Genomic DNA, 22207 nt, shown 5'->3' on the forward strand with positions numbered 1-22207 from the left:
ACAATCATTCTCTTAGGGAACATCAGTTTAATTTCAACATCATAATTATTCTGGCACTAAATCAATCAAAGCTCTTTCTCCTTTACCTCAGTTATGATACTTAAATGGTACTGAATTGAAACCCTCATAAAATGGAGGAAAATACTATATACTGACAACCTACAACAAGTATGTCAAAATATCAATAATTTATCCAATTCTTCATGGCCTATTGATCAGTAAATGCCATGTCACTGCTCCAGCAGATCCCTGGGTCACTGTAGCTTCATGACTGAGATTTGAGGCTGGCCAAACTCCCCATAAGGGACCACACAATCACATGCCTGACCCTCTCCCCCAGTGTTAACATGCCCAAAGCATTAACCCAAGTAAGAATGAGAGCACTCTTCTTCTTAAAGATTAAAGACCAACAGCTCCTGTTGCCTTTGGTGCTACAGTCACTGAAACTGGGGTCCTGGGTGCCTCCACCACAGCTGGGGTACAACTCCTAGCAACATCCTTAGACTGTCATCATTCCTTAAGGTCTGACAAATGCACCTTGTTTAAAAGACAAGCTCAGACAGGAGCACTCTGTGACAAAACTGGCCTGGGTGCCAAATGGGATAAGGTCTCTTATTCAATAGCACACACACTGCTCTTGGTGAGAGTGTTTGGACTGGAATTATGTGCTTCCAAGGTCAGCTAATTCACCGTCTCACAACCAGAGCTTCCCTTTAGCCTCCAGCCCTGAGACAGAACCTCACCCACTAGATACATATACTCTGGTAGCGATGGATTCACTCTCCAGAGTGTCACTGCTCTTCCCTGCAGGGAAGAAAAAAACTGAAGGCTACGTAAGTTAATTAAAAATGTTTAACAACTTTGGATTCCAAAAGAAAGGCATCATTGTGGGCCCCTTTCCTCAGAGGAAACTCCTCCACTTCCATGCAAATTTATGGTTACAGATGGATTCATAATGGAGGGTTTCTCCCTCTGCTCCTAGGGTAGCAACTAAACTCCAATAGATATAAGAGAAAAGGGGTAAAGTCTACTTCCTACATCCTAAGCAGATACCCTGGCATGGCTAAAATGTCTTTTTTCAAAAACAACATACATATATATATATATATAAAATGCCTTGCACATGATAACTATGTATCAACAAAAGGTACCTTTCGTGTTCAATGAAAGGTAGCTATTGTTATTAAAAACATACTCCCACAATGCACAGATTCTGCTGGGCCACTTCTCAACTGGAAAAGCCACGTGGAATGGCAAACGGCATTCAATTCCACTTTCTGAGTCACCTACATAGTCACTGCAAAATTAGAGCTGAGGTCAATAAAACACAGACTTTTGTAATAGTCCAGATCAAACTCTTTTTTTCCCCATCCCTAAATGTTACATTTGCAAGTAAATGACCACAGTGTGTTGACGAACAACCTAAAATGATAACAGTATGTATTTTCATCAATAACAAAAATTGGGTTGGCTGTATAGATGCTTGGAAAAGAACGAAAAAAGGCAACACTCATAAAAGTAGGATAAATTGGAATCAAATATCATCCCCTGGATAAATTCCTTAATTGTGTGTATGCCCTCAGCACTTCACAGACAAGTAAAACAGAAAAACACACTTTCCTTTTAATCGGAGAGCCTAGAGATGAATACTAACTCCTTTTCACTTGTCCGAAGAGATTGAAGATGAGAGATGCTCAAGAATGGAATATGCTTCTATTCCCAATAGCCAAAACATGGAAACAACCTAAATGTCCACTGACAGATGAATGGATAAAGAAGATGTAGTACATATATACAATGGAATACTACTCATCCATGAAAAAAGAATGAAATAATGCCATTTGCAGCAACACGGACAGACCCAGAGATTCTCATACTAAGTGAAGTAAGTCAGAAAGAGAAAGACAAATACCATATGATATCACTTATATGTGGAATCTAAATTATGACACAAAGGAACCTATCTATGAAACAGAAACAGACTCACAGACATAGAGAACAGACCTGTGGTTGCCAAGGGGGAGGGGTGTGGGGGAAGGAAGGATTGGGAGTTTGGGATTGGCAGATGGAAACTATTATATATCGGATGGATAAACAACAAGGTCCTACTGTAGAGCACAGGGAACTATATTCAATATCCTGTGATAAACCATAATGGACAAGAATAAAAAAAAGAATGTATATATGTATAACAATCACTTTGCAGTACAGCAGAAATTAACACAACACTGTAAATCAACTATACTTCAATTAAAAAAAAAAAAAGGAATGTGCTTACTCAGTGGGAGTCACGCTGGCATCAGTATCCTGGGCTCTGGTCCACCTGTAGATACACAGAAAAGCAGATGACAGGGACACACGTTCACAGGCCTGTCTCCCAGATGAATAATAACAACAGCTTACATGTACATAGCACTTACTGTTTGCCAGAGACTGCTCTAAGCACTCACTGAGTGTGTGAGACTCTGTGTGTGTGTGTGTGGTGTGTGTGCGCGTGCATCATTTAATCTTCACAACCACTCTATGAGAAAGCTACGTATCCTCACTTTAAAGATGGGAACACTGAGGCCCAAGTTCACACAGCTCGGAAGTGCTAGAGCTGGCATTTAAACTCAGGCCATCTGAACTCCGTAGTCCGTGTTTTTAACCACCACGCTCTACTGCCTAGAGTGGAATCATTTCCCCTGAAGGGCCACCAGAGAAAGTGTTATTCCTTCCGAGAACAGTCGTGGTGCTGCCGTCTCCTAGTTTTTCAGGTGATCCTGGAACCTTAGGATTTTTCTGACTTAGCATGTCTGCAGTTCACACTGGTGGAGCTCCTGTGTCACTCTGAGAAGTTCAGAGATTGAACCGGTCACTTAATCAGGCACCAGTACAATGTGACTTCCTGTCCCCTGAGCAGCACTGCACTGGGCACTGAGAACTTACAAGGTAAAGGGAGGATGGCCCTGCTGAGGCCCAACCTAACGTGACAGTATTAGAGAATGGGCCTTTGGGAGGTAATGGGCCTTCGGGAGGTCCTGAGGGTGGGACCCTCATGCTGGGAATAGTGCCCTTATAAGGAGAGACACTAGAAAGCTTGCTCTCGCTCCCTCTGTCATAGGAGGACACAGCAAGAAGGTGGCAGTTTCTCAACCCAAGGAGGGAGCCTTCACTAGAAACCAATCATGCTGGCACCTTGATCTTGGACATCTAGTCTCTAGGACTATGAGAAACTAACTTTCTGAGTTTTGGGGGGTTTGTTTTTTGTTTTGTTTTTTTTAATTTATAAAGAAAAAAAGCTCCATTTATTTTGTACTTTCTTTTACATCATCATCTTCTTCTTTCCCGCTTTAAAAAGGCTCCCATTCTCAGTGGAAACCCCAAATGTCAGTTTGTGGGGCACAATGTTATTTTATGGGTAAAGACAGAAGTGCTGATATTACTAATTCATCTTGATTAATTACAAAGCAGTTCAAAAATATGGAACGCTTCACGAATTTGCACGTCAACCTTGCGCAGGGGCCGTGCTAGTCTTCTCTGTATCGTTCCAATTTTAGGATACGTGCTGCCGGAGCGAGCACAGATGTCTGTTTTTAAAGCCACCCAGTCCATGGTATTTGGTTATGGCCTAAGCCTAAGCTGAGATAGACAACAGTGTTTAATGACAAAGACAGGACAGACCCTTAAATCTGTGTTCATGGAAGAGAGACGGGAGCGAGAAACCGTATACAGAGGTTTACTAGTAGAAATATTTATGCATTTTAATAAGCAGGTAAACAGGGAAGGATGGGTGTTTATCACGGTGGCAGATAATTATTATCATCAGTACTGTTGCTACCACTTACCGAACATTTAACGCACTTTCTCAGTTACTCCTCAGAAACAACCTTATGTGAAACTGGCATTTAGAGGGACCAGGTCATTTCCCCAGAGCACACGGCAGTGTTGTCAGGACAAAGACAGGGCCCTGGATCTGAGACCAAAGCCCCCGACTCTGCCTTGCATCATGCAGAAGGTGGCAGGACAGGTCTGGGTTTCTCCGGCAAAGCTTCCAGAGCAGCTAAAATCCAGGAGGGTAGAAACCCAGCAAACAGTATCTAGAATTAAGGCTTTCCAAAAAAAAACAACAAGGTACTTCTTTTTAGCTCCTGCCCAGACCAAGGAAAACAGCAGCTTCTTATCTGTAACGTGATTCTCCCTTTTAAATTAATCCAGGGTGAAGAGAGAGAGAGCACCAGCCGAAGAGGCACCTGGAGACTATGATCAATCTCAAAATATCCTAAAAGGGACTTTGTCTGATCTGGATAACCATGTGCTGTGTCAATCCTAGATCACATTCCCTTTCAGGTAAGTGTGAAAACTGGGAAGGACTCGATGCTTAAAATTCAGTAACAATATAGTATTATCAAGAGTTTGGATTTGAAATCCAACGTACTCCATTGTCCCTTCACTCAGAGCACCCTGTGCTCTGAAGCGAATGAATCGAGGGATGAGAAGTTGGGTAACGCCTATGGAATCATTACAGTATGGTGACATTTTTTGTCTGAAGCTCTCTGCTCATTTGAGCATTTTGTTCTCAGGAACAGCCCAGTACTTAAGAAAAATTGTCCCACAGATTAGTGAAGGCATTCTTTGTCAACCATCTGGCAGGCTGTTAAACGGATACTTTTTTCCTTTTTTTTCCAGCCAAATGATTTCAGCACAATCGACTACCAGATGTCTTCTGTTTCTGAACAAATGATGATAGAAAGCAATCTCTGTCTAACAACAAAGGTATAAATAGCGAATAATCTTGGCTCCATTTAAACTGTAATGCAACAAACTGTGAAACCCTGAGCTCAAAGACACGCTGTTCAATTTTCTCTCAATTTTCCTAAGGATATTTTCTCTCTCCCAAGATTATTCTAAACAATAAGGGGAATGATGCATTCAGAGATAAACAGATGATAAATGTTGGCTCTATTTGTTTTGGTATAAGAATAAAGTCTGCCTCATGAATTATAAAGTATTTATAATGTGTGAGCAGAATTCAATAGTATAATCAAATAAGCCTTAAGAAAATGTTCTATTGATTAGCATTCTAAAATATTCATAATTGTTATTGCTCTGCATGCTAATTAAGCAAACTCAAATTTATATTAAGAAGTGCAATGTTTAATTCTTACACAAATTACTTTTATGTGTCAAATGACTTATATCCCTCCTATTCCCAAAAGGATTTAAAATAGATTACAACGAAAGATATAACTAAGGAAAGTAAACAATTTTTAAGTCGAGGACTAAAAAGAAGATGTAAACATTCTGACTACAAGACAACATCAGTGCTGCCACTGAGGTTCTGCATACCCTCATATTAAGGTCTAATACATGATAGATGATAGGTTAGATAGATAGAGAGATAGACAGGCAGACAGATAGATAGAGAATAATAAATTGTGTGGCGGCCATAATTACATAGTAAAAAAACATGTCAACTCTTTAAAGAAACAGAATTTTTCCTGGCACTAAATTCAAACCAAGAGTTTATAGGTTAAGGGAAGAGAAGTGATGAACAAAAAAGAAATACATTATTAGAGCCCCTTTGAATACTCTTCAAAACATAAACTAGAAGTCTCTATGGAGATGGACCATGATGACCACATTCCAGGAACTCCAAGATGATGGGATCACCCCCACAGAGATGCTGAAACAAAGGCAGGATGGACACTCCTTTCTCAGGGCTAGAACAGATAAATGGCACAGACTGAGGGGGCTCCAGGGTCCAGGCAGTGGACAGAGGCTGTGGTGCAGCCAGGCACAACACTGCCGGGGTGTGCTGGGGCCTGTGGCAGACAGCGAGAAGGCAGCCCCGCAGAGAGTACACACCCAGCCCGAAGGAAGGGCACAAACAACACCCTCTTTTTGAGGAAATCCAAACCCACAGGCCATGTGCTCCCAGCTGCAGGCAAAGAAAAATTATGTGTGAAATACTTCCTGTCAGATGCGCTGTCGGGAATTACACGCGACACCAAGATGAGGTTTTAAGCACAGCCTGCAGGGTTTCCCTTCCGTGAAAGATGTGGTAGGTCATGGCAAGGCATCTCTTGCAACAACTAGAAAACGCCAAATGAATTACAAAAAACCATATCTTTAAAGACAGTGAAGACCTATGGGGACAATGAGGACCAAATATACTACAGTCACAGGAAGGGCAGGTTCCCTCCCAGGTGATCTGATCATCAGAGAGAGAAGCGATGGCAAGTGTGCCAAGCTCAGAACTCCCAGAGGGTGAAGATGACCTCCTACTCTTTCAGGGCCCAAGAGACAGAACACCAGGTGCTCAAGGAAAAGCCTGAGAAAGTCACACCTGAAGAACATGGATAAACCTGTCCTGGGAAATACTCAGTTATCATGTGACTCAGTGTTTCAGCCCTGAAAATATAATCTTCTATGATTTAGGAATACAGCCCAGATCTCATGACTTTCCTTTATAAGGCAGTACGGGTCTTCCATCTATGCATTTATCTAAATTCTTTGTTCACTCATTTGTATTTTCAGCCTGTGCTGCCACTGGGAAAAATGAGACCTATAAGCTTACTCTCCACTATGTGAAGAGATATATATAAATATATTTACAATTCCACTTACTAACTAATCCATTTATAATAGACTTTTAGAATAGTCACTTCTAATTTTCCATTTCTAGGCTTCAAAGCACTAAAATAGTTAGTCTGTTACTGACTATATTTGTTTTTGCATCTTTTTGAAACATATCTTTAAATACACAGTTAACACCTGAAGATATTCTCCATGTTGAAAAGTTTTGAATCAGATTTTGTAGGCGGCCCATCCAATCCCATTGTCTTCCTCAGAAGTAACCGGTTTGATGTGAATCTTTTCAGTCCTTTTAAAGATACATTTATGGTCATATAAATGCAAATGGACATATATTTAGGTTTTTATATGAAATATTTATGCAAGTATTACATAATGTGCTGCAACTTGGTTTATTCAAGTAAAAAGACAAATTCCTCACATGTACAGATACCCCTATACATGTTATTTATTTTTTTTATTTTAAAGTGTTTTTCAAAAAACATTTTAATCCTTTGTTATTCAGTTGAAAGTACTATGTTATAATTTATAATTAGGACAGAGTCTGTACTTTTACGAATAAAATTCTGAAATGAATTTTAAAATAACTAGAAATGTATCTTCATTACAGTCAAATTTTTGCCAGATTTTTTTTTTGTCTTAGGTTGTATTTATAATTCTGAATTTCCAAAAGTATTAATAAGAATTGAGGGGTACCACATGTTATCTAATAATAAGAACTTTTGAGTAGAAAGTGATCTGTGTCACATAAGAAAACAATCATCCTCTCTGTAGAAGCTGGTCATGGAAAGTTCACTCAATTCATTACTTTCCTTAAAAAGGAAACAGTTCCAACTGTATCTCTCACTGCTGTTCTCAATGTTCTGCATCGTCACTAAAAGTCTTGTCCACATGCTCCTTGTTCTTTTTGCTTCTGTGCCTCGCAACCTTCCTCTTCTGGCTGTGAGGCGCTTCCCCACGGCAACACGTGTCCAAGCTCAGCTTGCCTTCAAGAGCAGCTCACTGACCCCCCTCTCCAAAATCACTTGCTTTCTTTAGTTTTCCAATCAATAGCTGTACTCTCTTGGACAAGTCACTAGAAACTGTAAATCTATTTTCCTACAGTATTAGAGAATCTCTCAATTTCCCCCTAGTCCCCAATGTGCAGTGGTTCTAAAAATGCTCCCTCTTGGTGGACCCTCCACTGCATTTATCACATGTTCCTCTTTGTGGGGCTAATACACGTTTCCCCTGTGGGATGGAGCCTGGCTCACCTCCCAGGCTAGAGGGCGGAGGCGGAAGGAAGGACTCGCTGGTGGGCACTTTACTTGAAAGCCTCCCTGTGATTTGGATCCTTACGATTTTTTTCTTTGTAACAGTTTTATCGAGGTGTGACTGACACACAATAACCTGCATGCGTTTACAGTGTAAAATTTACACTTAAATGCGTTCACACGTGTGTTCTGACACATTTATGCAACAGAGAGACCATTAGCCCAATCGAGACAATGAACATATATATCCACCACCCCCAAAAGCTTCCTTGTCCCCTGTTGCATATCTTTTATTCAAAAATCCTCCCTTCAATTAGGTGGCTATATAATTACAGATTCTTTTGTATGTAAATGATATTTACCTCAGACTTAACCTTGGTTGCCTTAATTAAATTTCAGCTAGGCCCTCATCTTCCAGCTTTGACTAGGAATCATCTTATTTCCTGAAGCACTATTTTTCAACCTTCTTCCAACGCAGCCAATCCTATCAGTGACTCTTCTCATTATGGGGAGTGATTCTAACACAGCCTTATGGTCGGAATCCTTAGTCTTGTATATGGCTTAACTGAGAGAAGGGTTTCAGCAGATTTTTCCACACAGACAGTCTTTAAAATTAAAAAGCAACACTTCACAAAACACTGACGCATAAGCAATCACTATACTATGATCGTGACATTTTAGAACAAGAGGCACTAATAATCTGACAAGTATTTAAAGAAACAGAAGTTCCCAGGAAATCAGGCCCATTGATGGCTCACAAAATAACTCACTCAACAAGGATTAACCCCACCCTATTAGCCACACACACGCACACCCATCCTTGAAGATCACTTCCAAAGAAACCTTCTCAGCCATGACATCTTCAGCGACACTGTGAATATCAGAACACCTACCTGGAGACTGAACACTTTAATATTCAAGGAACAGAACTATTTGAAACAAACCTTTTATGATCATATATTTTTTAAATGATGACCTTATAAAAAGTGAAGAATGGTGAGCACAGAGAGCATCACATGATAATGATGAAATTCATCAGGCAACAAAAGGCCAGGCCACAAGATGCAGACAAGATCACACAGATTTTACTGGAAGATGGCAGGGACATCACCACACATCTCTGGTGATGCATGAATTGTGACAATTTCCAGTTGTTGATGGAGGGAGGCGGGTGGATAAATGTGTGTATGTGTCTGTGTGTGTGTGACTGATGAGCTTTTTGAGAGGCTAAAATATCTGTAAACAATGGGGGAAATGTCTTAATCTAGAACACACCACTCCCAGACGTTCTGAGGACATTATCTTCCCAGTGAAATTTAATTCCTAGATGATGAGCTGACCTTAAAATCTGAGAATAGTCACACAGCTACTTGGCACTGCTTTCAGAGTAAGTTCTGTGCCCAGCTTATCTTGTACCTCCCAGACCGAACAGTCTGTATCCAGACGCTGTTGGGAGAGGAGTGACAGCATTCATAACTGCAGAGGAGAATAAGCCCAGCTGTGATCACAACACATGAACTGACGAAATGGGGCTACTGCTTTCAAAACAGGCACTTCTGTTTCACTGCTCATTTAATAACTGTGATATGACACTGCAGCCAGAGTGGGACAGACAGAAGGCTGGGAGGGAAGGAAAGAAGCACACCAGTCAGAGGCAGAGACAGTCGTGGTTACAGCATGGCAGGGCCAGGCCATTTGGGTTTGAATGTTGGTGCTAAGATATAAAGTTGGACAAATTCTTTCACCTCACTGTGCTGCATGTATAGAATGGAGATATTACCACAGGATCTTCACTGGATCACTCTGAGGATTAAATAAGTTAATGTAAGTAAGGTGCAAAAAATAGTGCCAGGCATACTACAAGCACGATTCATCGCTATTATTGTTGCAATATTTCTTTCATGTTAATTTGAATTTAACATCCAAATAACTGGAGAGAAACAGGTAAAAATAAAATAATTTGGATCCTAGGTTGCAAGGGATACAAACCCAGCTCAGACTGGATTTTTTTTTTTTTTTTTTTTTTTTTTTTTTTGCTGTACGCGGGCCTCTCACTGCTGTGGCCTCTCCCGTTGCGGAGCACAGGCTCCGGACACACAGGCTCCGCGGCCATGGCTCGCGGGCCCAGCCGCTCCGCGGCATGTGGGATCCTCCCGGACCGGGGCACGAACCTGTGTCCCCTGCATCGGCAGGCGGACTCTCAACCACTGCGCCACCAGGGAAGCCCCAGACTGGATTTTTTAACAGGACTTATGCTAAGAGAACTTAAGGAAGGTGTGCCTCTCAGGAACACGTGGACGGGATGGTGCCTGGTGAGCCTCGTGCACAGCAGAACCACAGACAAGTCGAACACCCCCAGCCTGCCCCCTTGCTCTTCTCCACGACAGCTTCCCTCTTCTCTTTCTCTTTGCAAAGCGGCTTCCTCCTCTCTGAAACCGTGCTGGGAAACACGTTGCTGACACACCATAGGCCGTACATGCTACATTTTAGGAACTCAGAGACAGGTTTACTTTTCTCAGTTCCAGTTTTAAAAACCTTCCCAGGGAAGGCTTCCTACTGCCCATTCCCCAGGTAGCCACAGAAAGGTCCAGATGGATGAGGGGAGGAACAGCTCCCAGTGCAGTGAGGGTGTGGGGCACTCCTACACACGCTGGAACTTCTTCTAAGAGGGCTTTACATGAAAAGAAGATGATACGAGGGCAAAAATAGGGTTCTTCCTCTGAATCAGCGCCCGCCTTCTTCTCTACCAGGTTTCCTCAATTGGCTTTTCTTCTCAAGCTCAGTAAGACTCCAGGAACAAAAGGAAATCTCCCAACTTCTTGATACTTTCCCACACTTGGAACAGAACTGTGTTTGTATGATACTCATTTCTAAATGGGTCTTGCTTTTATTATTTGTTTGGTCTAAATTCCAACTGTTGATGCCTAAATTAGTTAGAGGAATCTCATTCTTGGTCCTAACCACGGGTTTCTGTTTTTTTTTTTTTTTTCTTTTTGCGGTATGCGGGCCTCTCACTGTTGTGGCCTCTCCCGTTGCGGAGCACAGGCTCCGGATGCACAGGCCCAGCGGCCATGGCTCACGGGCCCAGCCGCTCCGCGGCATATGGGATCCTCCCAGACCGGGGCACGAACCCGTATCCCCTGCATCGGCAGGCGGACTCTCAACCACTGCGCCACCAGGGAGGCCCGGGTTTCTGTTTTTAAGTTTCAACTTAGAAAATCCTGTCATTTGATTCATGTAGTTGCGGCTATGTATCAAACTCTGAAACAGAGTTTTAGGAAATACAAACCACTTTATATTCTGTTTGTTGCAAAAGATAAAGAAGATGTGCCACATACATACAATGGAATATTATTCAGCCATAAAAAGAGATGAAATTGAGTTATTTGTAGTGAGGTGGATGGACATAGAGTCTGTCATACAGAGTGAAGTAAGTTAGAAAGAGAAAAACAAATACCGCATGGTAACGCATATATATGGAATCTAAAAAAAAAGGTACTGATGAACCTAGTTGCAGGGCAGGAATAAAGAGGGAGACATAGAGAATGGACTTGAGGACACGGGGTGGGAGGGGGAAGCTGGGGTGAAGTGAGAGTAGCACTGACATATATACACTACGGTATGTAAAATAGTTGGCTGATGGGAAGCATCAGCATAGCACAGGGAGATCAGCTCGGTGCTCTGCGATGACCTAGAGGGGTGGGACAGGGAGGGTGGGAGGGAGGCTCAAGAGGGAGGGGATATGGGGACATGCCTATGCATATGGCTGATTCACTTGTGCAACAAAAACTAACACGGTATTGTGAAGCAATTATGCTCCAATAAAGATCTATTAAAAAAGAAAGTTTGTTGCAATCTGTTTAGCATGTGGGTATGTGTGTGCCTGTGTCTGTGTATTTTTTTAAATAACATTCTCAGCACTTTTATTTTCATTAATAAAATGATATGCTTCCTTTAAAATAACTCCTGATACACCATAAGGAAGACACTGTTATCCTCTTATATGTGCAGCTTTAAGTGCAGTGCCTGGCACACAGAAGTGGCTCAACAAATAATTCTTTAAAAACTGAATGAGGAAGAGTGGCCAAGATGTCAGAGTAGGAGGACCCTGAGCTCACCTTCTTCCAGGCATAGCAAAATTACAACTACTTACAGAGCAATTATCCATGAAAACGACCTGAGGACTAGCAGAAAAGATTTTCCACAACTGAAGACATAAAGAAAGAACTACAACAAGGAGGGCAGGAGGGGTAGAGACATAGTATAGTCAGGAGCGACACCCCCTGGGTCGGTGACCCACAAATGGGAGGAATATCACAATCCAAGAAGTCCTCCCCAAGGAGCCAAGTGTTGGGCCCATATCAGGCTCCTCCGCCCAGGGGTCTTGCACCAGGAAGACGAGCCCCCAGAACATCTGGCTTTGAAAACCAAAGAGACTTATACTTGGAAGGGCTGGAGGGCTACAGAAAACAGACACTCCAGAGCACAGGCAAAATCTCACATGCCCCAAGTCCCAGTGGAGAGGCAACAGTCTAAAAAGAGCTCCTGGGTCAGACCCACATGCTGATCATGGAGAGCCTCCCAGGGAGGCAAGAGGCAACTGGGACTCTCCCTGGGGACACAGATGCTGGCAGAGCCATTTTTAAGAGCTTGTTTTACCATGCTAACACTGACACTGTCAAGCACATTTTGGAATGCTCCCTCTAGCCTATTGGCACAGGGAGTTTACCTGCCCATCAGTGGGCCAGCAGAAGCCCCAGGCTCACATGGGCCACACAGAGAGCTGTTCAGGGAACCAGCTCCACCCACCAGCAGCCCCATGCTTCCCAGGCACACAGCCAATCACACAGAAAGCCCACCTAGCTTTCCAGGGGGACCACAGTCACTCCAGGAGGCAGGGCCTTACATCCAACTGGGCCAGGGATTTCAGCCCAACCTACCACTGCAACCACAGCAGCTGGCCTCACAACAGAAGGGCACAAGCAGCCCACACAGCAGGCAACACTAGAGCATACAGCTCTGGTGACCAGAGGGGAGTGTGCTCCTGGGCCCCAAAGGAGGTCTCCTACCTAAGACCACTTCTCCAAGACTGCAAAATGCAACTTACCCACCTAACACAGAGAAGCAAACACAGAGAATCGGGAATATGAGGAGACAGGGGAATGTGTTCCAACAAAGGAACAAGATATGACCTCAGGAAAAAAAAAGAAACAAAGTCGAAATAAGCAATCTACCTGATAAAGAAGTCATCATAATGATCATAAAGATGCTCACTAAACTCCGGAGAAGGCTAAATGAACACAGTGAAAATTTCAATAGAAAGTTAGAAAATATGAAGATAAACCAAAAGGACTGATGAATACAACAACTGAAAGAAAAAATACACGAGAAGGAATCAACAGTAGATTAGATGGCAGAGGAATTGATCAGAGGACTGGGAAACAGAGTAGGGGAAACCACCCAAGCAGAACAGAAAAAAAAAAAAGAATTAAAAAAAATGAGGATAGTTTAAGAGACCTCTGGGATAATATCAAGCCTACTAACATTCACATTATAGGAAACACAAAAGGGAAAGAGAGAGGGGAAGGAGCAGAGAACTTATTTGAAAAAATAATAGCTGAAAACTTCCGTAACCTGGAGAAGGAAACAGACATTAATGTCCAGAAAGCAAAGAGAGTCCCAAACAGATGAACCAAAAGAGGTCCACACCAAGACACATTATAATTAAAATGGCAAAAATTAAAGATAAATAGAGAATCTTAAAAGCAGCAAGAGAAAAGCAACAAGTACTATACAAAGGCACACAGGACCATCAGCTGACTTTTCAGCAGAACCCTGGCAGGCCAGAAGGAAGTAGCATAATACATTCAAAGTGATGAAAGGAAAAAACCTACAACCTAAAATACTCTACCTGGCAAGGTTATCATTCAGATTTCAAGGAGAAGTAAAGAATTTTATAGAGAAACAAAAGCTAAAAGAGTTCAACACACTACTGGCTTTACAAGAAGTATTCAAGGGACTTCACTAAGCAGAAAAGAAAAGGCCACAACTAGAAATGTAAAAATTACAAAAGGAAAAGTCTCACAGATAAAGGCAAATATACAGTAAAAGTGATAGATCAACTACTCATAAGCTAGTAGGAAGGTTAAAGACAAAAAGTAGTAAAATCATCTTTATCCACAAAAAGTAGTTAAGAGATACACAAAACAAAAAAAATAAACATATATATACTACACATGTTGTTATATGTAAGTCACATGGCAACCACAAACTAAAAACCTATAATAGATAAGAAAAAAAAAAGAGAAAGAAAGGTATCCAAACATAACACTAAGACAGTCATCAAATCACAAAGGGAAGAAAGCAAAGAAGTAAGGAACAAAAAAGAATTACAAAAACAACCAAAAAACAATTAATAAAATGGCAATAAGTACATACCTATCAATAATTACTTTAAATGTACCTGACCAAATAGTCCAATCAAAGTACAAGAAGAAAAATAGAAAAAACACATTCATGTGGAGTCTAAACAACATGCTACTAAACAACTAATGGTCAACAAATAAATAAAAGAGGAAATCAAAAAATATCTTGAGACAAATGAAAATGGAAACAAAACATACCAAAATCTGTAAAATACAACAAAAACAGTTCTAAGAAGGAAGTTTATAGCAATACAGGCCTACCTCAGAAAATAAGAAAAATCTCAAACAATCTAATCTTAAGATTTAGGTTTGGGCCTCCCTGGTGGCGCAGTGGTTGAGAGTCCGCCTGCTGATGCAGGGGATACGGGTTCGTGCCCCGGTCTGGGAGGATCCCATGTGCCGCGGAGCGGCTGGGCCCGTGAGCCATGGCCGCTGGGCCTGCGCATCCGGAGCCTGTGCTCCGCAACGGGAGAGGCCACAGCAGTGAGAGGCCCGCATACAGCAAAAAGAAAGAAAAAAAAAAAAAAAAAAGATTTAGGTTTAACTTAAGTTAAACCTAAAGGAACTAGAAAAAGAAAAACAAATAAAACCCAAAATGAGTAGCAGAAAACAAATAAAAGGGTCAGAGCAGAAATAAATGAAATAGAGACTAAAAAAGCAATAGAAAAGATCAATAAAACTGAAAACTTGTTCTTAGAAAAAATTTTAAAAATTGATAAAAATTTAGCCAGACTCATCAAGAATGAAAAAAAAAAAAAAAAAAAAAAAAGAGAGAGGGCCCATATACAACCAGAAATAAAAGTGGAAACCTTACAACTAACACCACAGAAATACAAAGGACCATAAGAAAGTACTACAAAGAATTATACGGAAATGAAATGATCAAATTATAAGAAATCAATAAATTACTAGAAACAAAATAATCTCCCAAGAATGAACCAGGAAGAAATAGAAAACATGAACACACCAATTACCAGTAATGAAACTGAATCAGTTAAAAACAACAACAACAACAAAACCTCCCAAAACAAAAGTCCAGGCCAGATCCAGATGGCTTCACAGGGGAACTCTACCAAACATTTAAAGAAGAGTTAACACTTATCCTTCTTGTCTGAAGTGACACTTAGGTTAAGTGCAACAGCCCAGATTCAAATGTAAGTAAACTCACTCTAGACTCAGGAACCAATTACACTTTCTAGAAATGAAACAAAATATAGTATATATACCTATAAAGATAATTGGCTATAACTTCCTAAACTGTGAATTGTCATAAAAATGACATCTGTCCTGTATCATTCAGAAATCGGTATTAAAATCAGGAGTATTATAAAATAATGGAATGTCTAGCCCTATTAATATACTGATATTAATATCAATTGATAGACTTTTCAAAAACTTTATAATTCATTTTTCATTATTCAAATAAATATACCTGAATTCATTTAACACTTACCCTTCTCCTTTTATACATTTTGTTGCAATGGTAAATGTTGCAAAAGTGTTTCCTTAATTTCTCTTTCAGATTTTTCATCTTTAGTGTATAGGAATGCAAGAGATTTCTGTGCATTAATTTTGTATCCTGCAACTTTACCAAATTCACTGATTAACTCTAGTAGTTTTCTGGTGGCATCTTTAGTATTCTCTATGTAGAGCATCATGTCATCTACAAACAGTGACAGTTTTACTTCTTCTTTTCCAATCTGGATTCCTTTGATTTCTTTTTCTTCTCTGACTGCTGTGGCTAAAACTTCCAAAACTATGTTGAATAAGGGTGGCAAGAGTGGACATCCTTGTCTTGTTCCTGATCTTAGTGGAAATGTTTTCAGTTTTTCACCATTGAGTATGATGTTTTCTGTGGGTTTGTCACATATGGCCTTTATTATGTTGAGGTAGGTTCCCTCTATGCCCATTTCCTGGAGAGTTTTTTTATCATAAATGTGTGTTGAATTTTGTCAAAAGCTTTTTCTGCATCTACTGAGATGATCAGATGGGTTTTATTCCTTAATTTGCTAATATGGTGTATCACATTGATTGATTTATGTATACTGAAGAATCCTTGCATTCCTGGGATAAACCCCACTTGATCATGGTGTATGATGTTTTTAATGTGTTGTTGGATTCTGTTTGCTAGTATTTTGTTGAGGATTTTTGCATTACGTTCATCAGTGATATTGGTCTGTAATTTTCTTTTACTGTGATATCTTTGTCTGGTTTTGGTATCAGGGTGATGGTGGCTTTGTAGAATGAATTTGGGAGTGTTCCTCCCTCTGCAATTTTTTGGAAGAGTTTGAGAAGGATAGGTGTTAGCTCTTCTCTAAACGTTTGACAGAATTCGCCTGTGAAGCCATCTGGTCCTGGACTTTTGTTTGTTAGAAGATTTCTAATTACAATTTCAATTTCATTACTTGTGATAGTAATGAAATCTGTTTATCTGCTTATATTTTCTAATTCTTCCTGGTTCAGTCTTGGAAATTTGTACCTTTCCAAAAATTTGTCCATTTCTTTGTGGTTGTCCATTTTATTGACATGTAGTTGTTTGCAGTAGTCTCTTATAATCCTTTGTATTTCTGTGGTGTCAGTTGTGCACACACATGCACAACTGTCTATAAGAGACCCACTTCAGACCTAGGGACACATACAGACTGAAAGTGAAGGGATGGAAAAAGATATTCCATGCAAATAGAAATCAAAAGAAAGCTGGAGTAGCAATACTCGTATCAGATAAAATAGACTTTAAAATAAAGACTGTTGGGCTTCCCTGGTGGTACAGTGGTTGAGAATCTGCCTGCCAATGCAGGGGACACGGGTTTGAGCCCTGGTCTGGGAAGATCCCACATGCCACGGAGCAACTAGCCCCGTGAGCCACAATTACTGAGCCTGCGCGTCTGGAGCCTGTGCTCCGCAACAAGAGTGGCCGCGACAGTGAGAGGCCCACGCACCGCGATGAGGAGTGGCCCCCACTTGCCGCAACTAGAGAAAGCCCTCGCACAGAAACAAAGACCCAACACAGCCATAAATAAATAAATAAAAATTTTAAAAAATATATTCACAGCTTTTAAAAATAAATAAATAAATTAATTAATTAAATAAAATAAAGACTGTACAAGAGATAAGGAAGGACACTACATAATGATCAAGGGATCAACCCAAGAAGAAGATATAGCAATTTTACATCTTTATGCACCCAACATAGGAGCACTTCAATAAGTAAGACAAATGCTAACAACTATAAAAGGGGAAATCGACAGTAACACAATAGTAGGGCACTTTAACACCCCACTTACACCAATGAACAGGTCATCCAAACAGAAAATCAATAAGGAAACACAAGCTTTAAATGACACAATAGACCAGTTAGATTTAATTGATATTTACAGGACATTCCACCCAAAAAGGGGCAGAATACACTTTCTTCTCAAGTGCACACAGAACATTCTCCAGGATAGATCACATCTTGGGCTACAAATCAAGCCTTGGAAATTTAAGAAAACTGATATCATATCAAGCATCTTTTCTGACCACAACACTATGAGACTGGAAATCAATTACAGGAAAAAAAAACTGTAAAAAACACAAATACATGAGGCTAAACAGTGCACTACTAAATAACCAAGAGATCACTGAAGAAATCAAAGAAATAAAAAAATACATAGAAACAAATGACAACAAAAACCCAACAACCCAAAACCTATGGGATGCCACAAAAGCAGTTCTAAGAGGGAAGTTTATAGCAATACAATCTCACCTCAAGAAACAAGAAAAATCTCAAGTAAACAACCTAACCTTATACCTAAAGCAACTATAGAAAGAAGAACAAAGAAAACCCAAAGTCAGTAGAAGGAACGAAATCATAAAGATCAGAGCAGAAATAAATGAAATAGAAATGAAGAAAATAATAGCTAAGATCAATAAAACTAAAAGTTGGCTCTTTGAGAAGATAACAAAACTGATGAACCTTTAGCCAGACTCATCAAGAAAAAAAGAGAGAGGACACAAATCAGTAAAATTAGAAATGAAAAAGGAGAAAACTACATTCTTTTTTGAGTTGCCATTTATCATATCTAATCCATCCAAAAGATGTGCTAAGTTACATGAGATAAGCTTATCCAGTACAACAATCCTATTATATTTATGTTAACACTGAGATCAAAAAGGTTAACTAAGTTGTCCAAGGTCACTTAACTGACAAGTCTAGGATTAGGAATTAAACCCAGATCTCTCTGACTCCAGCATTATTGGGCAATACAGTCTTTATAATCAAGTAATAATGATAATTGTTTAATGCCCTCTTACTATGTATCTAGCACAACAGGAGAGCTTAGGGCAATTCATTATTGCTAATTAATACATTTATTCCTCACAATAAGCCTATCAAATGGGTACTATCGTCAATCCATCTTACAGATGAGAAAACTTAGCCACAGTTTAGCTTGTCTGAAGTGACACTCAGGTTAAGTGCAACAGCCCAGATTCAAATGTAAGTAAACTCACTCTAGACTCAGGAACCAATTACACTTTCTAGAAATGAAACAAAATATAGTATAAATACCTATAAAGATAATTGGCTATAACTTCCTAAACTGTGAATTGTCATAAAAATGACATCTGTCCTGTATCATTCAGAAATCGGTATTAAAATCAGGAGCATTATAAATTAATGGAATGTCTAGCCCTATTAATATACTGATATTAATATCAATTGATAGACTTTTCAAAAACTTTATAATTCATTTATTCAAAGAAATATACCTTAGAACATTGGCTAAAGAGTTGGGTTTTTAAATCTGTAACAACTAGAACTTTCTTAAAAATAGTTTTAAATCCAAATGACATACTTTTATAAAAACTACTTTCTTAATTAAGTATATACCAAAAATATCAATGATTTAATTGTTGCTTCTGTATATAGTTTTTCCAAACATGAGCACCACCATGACCATTACCATTACAACTACAGCATTCTTTTTTTTTTTTTTAATTTATTCATTTATTTATTTATATTTGGCTGCACTGGGTCTTCATTGCTGCACTCGGGCTTTCTCTAGTTGCAGCGAGCAGGGGCTACTCTTCATTGCAGTGCGCAGGCTTCTCACTGTGGTGGCTTCTCTTGTTGCAGAGCACGGGCTCTAGGCATATGGGCTTCAGTAGTTGTGGCACATGGGCTCAGTAGTTGTGGCTCGTGGGCTCTAGAGCACAGGCTCAGAAGTAGTGGTACATGGGCTTAGCTGCTCTGCAGCATGTGGGATCGTCCCGGACCAGGGCTTGAACCCATGTCCCCTGCATTGGCAGGCAGATTCTTAACCACTGCACCACCAGGGAAGTCCCACAGCATTCTTTTTAAAACTTGCTTGTCATCCAGAATTTCACACTTTGATTTTTCAGTAGGACATTTAAATTCCACTATTAATCATGAGTTACTTTAGAAGCTATGATAAAATTGAAAAATGATTAATGTCATGTAACAATTTCATTTAAAAAATAAACTGTAGTCACTTTTGAGAAAGCAAATTTCAGGCAGTAAAGCTACCTGAAATCAACTTTTGGAAGAGGTAGTAATTTACGTAAAACTAGGGAAGTGACGACTATCTTAAGGCAACTGCTCAATTTTTGATCTCTTAGAATAGACTCTTTGGGTAAGTTGAGAAACTCTCCAAGGTGAGTTGTCTGCTTCAGGTAACTATTTTCCTAATGTACACATAGCAACAGCTATCATATGTGGATTTCCCAAAATGAAATGGAAAACAGTCACTGTTTCCTTTGTCCTACCCAAGCCCGTGAGGCAGACTGTGATCAGATAAGTTATTTCTGTAATTGCCAAACACTTTTGATTTCCAGTAAGGAAATGACTGAGGGAACTAGTAACAGAAATACAAAGCATTATAACACACCAGGAAAGTATTAGTTAAGCTTCTTGACCTGGCAGACGCCAATACAAAATCAAAGCAGGCAATCCTCTGAAGAAATCAACTCTAGTCATTCCTATCTATAAGTAAATCCAAATCAAATTAATAAGGGCATTTACTCCAAGTAAAGTAGCTCTAATTTTCATTTTGTGACATGACACTTAAAAGGCAATACAATGGGTAAGACTTCCTTAAATTGTGAATTAGGTGAAATTATTTTGACGACTCCTATTTCATTTTCTGTCACATATCATATCTTTCATTCTTGGAAAAGTAATTGCTTTAAAAAAAAGTCAAGCAACACTTAAAAAAAAAACAGAGTAGAAGGCCTTCAAGGTGTTTATCAGAGCCACTGAAAAAGTTCTAATTAAAAACATTCAATTACAGCATTCATAGAAGGATCATGAAAACAGTCCCTCAAGGCAATCACCCCCCTTCTCCTAGAATGTTTTACTCTCAAAGAGCTCTCAACTCGTCTCCACTAGGCCAAAGCTAGTTGGTTAAACAACAAACAAACAAACAAACGACTCCTTCCAGGAGTCATTACATTTCCATAACAGACCCTTGAATGGGAAGGTCGATTTAAAGAAACAGATCTCATGTCTGGCATGTAGGCACTGTGAGAGAACAATGAGTTAGGTGTCTTTTCTGAGCAGAGGGCATTGCTCAGTACCTCCTCCAGTCACACAACGTGGGTGACTCTAATTCATCAGCTCCCTAACCTGGCTGACACAGGACCTACTCTGGTGAGGTCTGCTTTTGCTTTGGACCTATTTGTCACTTCATTCTCACTCAAGGAAGAAAAGCTTCAGAGTTTTGACTTTTTCTGAGATAGAATATAAACAAAAGGAGACAGGAAGGAGGAACCCAGAAACAGCTGGTGGTCGAAATGAGATGGTGGAACATGCTGTAAAAACAAAACAAACCGTTAAATTGGAATGACAATATCCCACAGATAAAACTCCCACTGGTGCTCCAGTAAACAAAAGCCACACCAGGCACTGTGTCACCAGCATGTTACCAGATGCTCAGTTTTCATCTCATCACATTTCAAGGAAAAATAAAAGTCAGTAGGGAAATCCTACTAGTTTGCTTCATTGAAATATTTTTGTCAGCCAACTCTGCTGTAATAAATCTGTTCTACAAAATAATATCTTTCTACCATCACCATACATACTTGCATTACTCTTCTTTCACAAAGTCTATCCCACTGACATTCTTCTTAAGGATTGCATCAAATGAAACACGTTGATCTAAGGTTTTGTTTATGTAACTCATAGGTAAAAAAATGTCAGCATTTAAAGTATATGAAGTATACGAAAGCACCAGATGAGGTCTAAAAATGGCTCTTTCCTGCCAGCTTACTTGCTGGGTCATATGACTTTCATCAGCTTTTAAGTGAGTTGGATACCACCGAACCTTACACACAGGATATCTGAGGATGAATGATCAAATCTGAAACTGCTTTAAATCCTGAAGGATAGCCTCGTACTCAGTAAAAAGCAGTTTGGATGGGTTTTTTTTTCTTTGTTTTATGAATTAAATGAAGGGCAAACTCAAGGGTTTTTTTTACTTCTTTCTTACCAAATATGGCAAAGTCACTCATAACAAAGCTAAAATGTGAAAATATGCCTATCCACCACGGCCTTTAATGGTCATAGATATTTGTTGAATGATCCTGGGATGAAATTTCAAAGACAAGGGTTGTGGTAGGACCTGGCCCCGCCCACCAATGGGCCAGCACCAGCCATGAGACCCCACCCGGGGCTGTACACCAAGCTGGATGGGATCCAACCCTGCCCACCAGTGGGCATGCAGCCACTGCACCAGGGAGGGCCTGGCAGTCAACTGAGCCAGGGGCCAGCCTCACCTACCAGCACACCCGTAGTAGTCAGTCCCACCGCAACAGAAGGACCCATGCAGTCCACACAGGGGGCACCCCTAGAGTGTACAGCTCTGGTGACAAGAGGGGAGTGTGCTGCTGAGCCCCACAGGACACCTCCTACATAAGGTCATTTCTCCAAGATTGGGACATGTAACTGACTGACCT

At 40.2% G+C, this 22207-nt stretch overlaps 1 long non-coding RNA gene and 1 other non-coding gene across 3 annotated transcripts in view; both read right to left on the reverse strand.

Annotated features, from left to right (window-relative positions):
- The window catches only part of LOC132483379 (uncharacterized), a 124740-nt gene that overhangs the window by 49075 nt on the left and 53458 nt on the right, over positions 1 to 22207 (reverse strand). For both annotated transcript variants that reach the window (XR_009531065.1, XR_009531064.1), the window contains one exon: positions 2279 to 2323. This is a non-coding gene — a long non-coding RNA (uncharacterized LOC132483379). The remainder of the gene's footprint in view (positions 1 to 2278; positions 2324 to 22207) is intronic.
- On the reverse strand, positions 3457 to 3563 carry LOC132484697 (U6 spliceosomal RNA). The gene has a single exon (XR_009531259.1). It is a non-coding gene; the product is annotated as a U6 spliceosomal RNA (small nuclear RNA).

The sequence above is a fragment of the Mesoplodon densirostris genome, chromosome 2, assembly GCF_025265405.1.
Source record: "Mesoplodon densirostris isolate mMesDen1 chromosome 2, mMesDen1 primary haplotype, whole genome shotgun sequence".
NCBI classification, from domain to species: Eukaryota; Metazoa; Chordata; class Mammalia; order Artiodactyla; family Ziphiidae; genus Mesoplodon; species Mesoplodon densirostris.